The sequence below is a fragment of the Notamacropus eugenii genome, chromosome 1 (assembly GCF_028372415.1).
Source record: "Notamacropus eugenii isolate mMacEug1 chromosome 1, mMacEug1.pri_v2, whole genome shotgun sequence".
NCBI lineage: Eukaryota > Metazoa > Chordata > Mammalia > Diprotodontia > Macropodidae > Notamacropus > Notamacropus eugenii.
This window is the reverse complement of record NC_092872.1, coordinates 429,503,991-429,506,755: the sequence shown is the minus strand read 5'-3', so window position 1 is coordinate 429,506,755 and position 2,765 is coordinate 429,503,991. Positions and strand designations below refer to the sequence as shown.

The 2,765-nt window shown below is 42.2% G+C and overlaps 1 pseudogene; it reads left to right on the top strand.

Moving 5' to 3' along the window:
* Positions 1-1,544: 1,544 nt before the first annotated feature.
* LOC140526412 (small ribosomal subunit protein eS6-like) lies at positions 1,545-2,267 on the top strand (annotated as a pseudogene).
* The last annotated feature ends 498 nt before the right edge of the window (positions 2,268-2,765 follow it).

Sequence of the window (2,765 nt, the reverse complement as noted above, 5' to 3'; positions counted from 1 at the left end):
CTTCCAAATTAAGATTAAAGCCTTCCCCGAAGGGATTAAAGTAGAGACCAACCTAAAAACTGTATCCCCACCCCTCCCTTTCCTGAAGGCATTAGGGCACTGATCCAAGGGTGATCTCCTGACTACAGGCCTGGGAAGGGGAATGGTCCCTAAGGGATTGAGTAGCTTTAGGAAAATGATTCTCCAGGATTAAGTGATTCTTTGTTCTAAGTAGATGAAGCAAAATATGAGGTAAAAACCTTATCTTGAGTTACATAAGTTATATGTTATCATATTGTGAAATTTTCCTTATTTGGAATGCCTATAAATGTGACTTCAAAATTGTCTGGTAGGAAGAAGATAAGCAAGGGAATGAGGGGACTGTCAGTGTGGATATTTCCCTCTCTGGCAGAACAATGCTTGGATTTAGACCATAATAAATTAATAAAAAAAAATTTCCTGGAGGACTTGTCCCTATAATGCAGAATTCATTATTAATATTTCTTTTTCTTAGGTATTGTGGAGCAAAGACTGGATTTGGATTCAGTGGATCTGGGTTCAAAGCCTACTAATATATGCAAGTGTGGCACACTGTATAGAGCACAGGGTCTGGAGTCAAAAAGTTGTTTGTTGTTCAGTCATCTCCAACTCTTCATGACGCCATTTGGAGTTTTCTTAGCAAAGATACTGCGGTGGTTTTCCATTTCCTCCTCCAGCTCATTTTACAGATGAGGAATTGAGATAAACAGGGTTAAGTGATGTGACCAGGGTCACACAGCTAATAAGTGTTTGAGGTCATATTTGAATCCAGGAAGGTGAGTTTTCCTGACTCCAGACCCAGAGTTCTGTGCACTATGGTGTTGCCCTTAAGCTTTGCTGCCTACTTTGCTGCCCTTAGACTTCCTGCAGAAGATGAGATAATAGCTGGAACATAAAGGGAGTTAGTGTAGGGGGTGCTCAGGGAGGACCAGCACCCCTGGTAGAAGGGCTTGCTGAGTTCTTCTTAGGGCTGCATATTCACCTTTGGTGTTCATCTGCACCCAACTCTTACCCGTAGCTCCAAGATGCTACAGCATGTGCAGCAGCCACATCCCAGTAAAACCTTCTCAGCTGACGGCTACACCAGGTTGACATTAATCCCAGAGGTTTAAACCCTTAGGTGAGGTAGAGGGTTATCTACCCCAAGCATGTGAAGACTTCCCTTGGCAGAATGGGTGGATGAGAACAATTCATTCCAAGGGCCATGAAGGTGGCTAAAAATGGTGCTGTGGAGCACTTAGAACTTGGTCAGACACTGAGGACTGCAAGGTCATCCACTGCATCCTGGGCCATCACCACTCATCCTGACTTTTGTCCTGCCCCTGGACTGTGATGACTCTAGGAAGAGAGGATGAGGCTGATGACATTGTGCCTCATTAAATTCAATTCAGGCAAGAGTCAAGTCATGACCCCATGATGTCATTGTTCCTCTTTGAAAATGAAGGATAGGTGAGAGCCTATGTGGCCCAGAGGGAGCAGAAGTCAAGGCTCTTTTCCATGGCAGGTCTGAAACAGGCTGTGCAAAGATGAAGCTCAACGTCTCTTTCCCAGTCATTGACTGTCAGAAATTCATTGAAATTGATGATGAGAGAAAGCTACAGATCTTTTATGAGAAATCAACTGAAGTTTCTGCTGATGCTCTGGGTGATGAATGGAAGGGTTATGTGGTCTGAATCAGTGGTAGGAATGAAAAACAAAGCTACCCCATGGAGCAGGGTATTTTGGCTCATGGACAGGTCTCTCTGTTGCTCAGTAAGGGTCATTCTTGTTATTTCTCTATAAGAACTAGAGAAAAAAACACAAATCTGTATTGTGGATACCAATCTGATCATCTTCAATTTTGTTATTGTGAAGTAAGGTGAGAAAGATATAGCAAGACTGACACATACGATCATGCCTTATCACCAAAAGAGCTAGCAGAATCTGACAACTTTTCAACTTGTCCAAAGAAGATGGTGTCCAGCAGTATGTTGTGAGGAAACCCCTCAACAAGAAAGGTAAGAAACCTAGGACCAAGGTTCCCAAAATTCAGCGTCTGGTGACTCCACGTGTTTTACAGCACAAACATAGATGCATTGCTTTGAAGAAGCAATGTAGCCAGAAGTACAAGAAGGAAGCAGTAGAATAGGCTAAGCTTTTGGCCAAGAGAATGAAGAAGCCTAAAGAAAAATAACAAGAACAGATCGCTGAGACATTCTCTGTCTTCCCTGAGAGCCTCCACCTCAAAATCTGAGTCCAGTCAAAAATAAAATTCCTGAAAATGTGTTAGAAATAAATAACTTTTTTATCATATGGAAAAACAAAGAAAAAAAAAGAAAATGAAGGATGAATAATAACAACAAAGTGAGCCTCAGAAGTCAAGAAGTAGAGATGAGGAGGAAGAGCATTCCAGGCATTGGAGAAAACCTGAGAAAATGTCTGAAATGAAGAGGGTAAGAGAGAGCATTCAGAGCAAAGAAAACAATGTTAAGTAAAGGCATTGAGGTCTGAGCTGAAGGCCTCTGACATCACAAGGAAAAGTAGCCTGGATTGGTCTGATCTGGTCTGGTCTGGCTGAGACATGGAGTAGGTGGAGGGGAGTAAAATGAGATAAGGCTGGAATTGATAGCCACTGTGGGGTCAGATTTTTTGAGTCCCTTGAATGACAAGTAGAAAAGTTTGAACTTAATATAATAGGAGTTATAGAGAGCTGAGATTATATAGGAGCAAGAAGGGAATCCAAGGAAGGACTTCATTCTGTCCAGCTA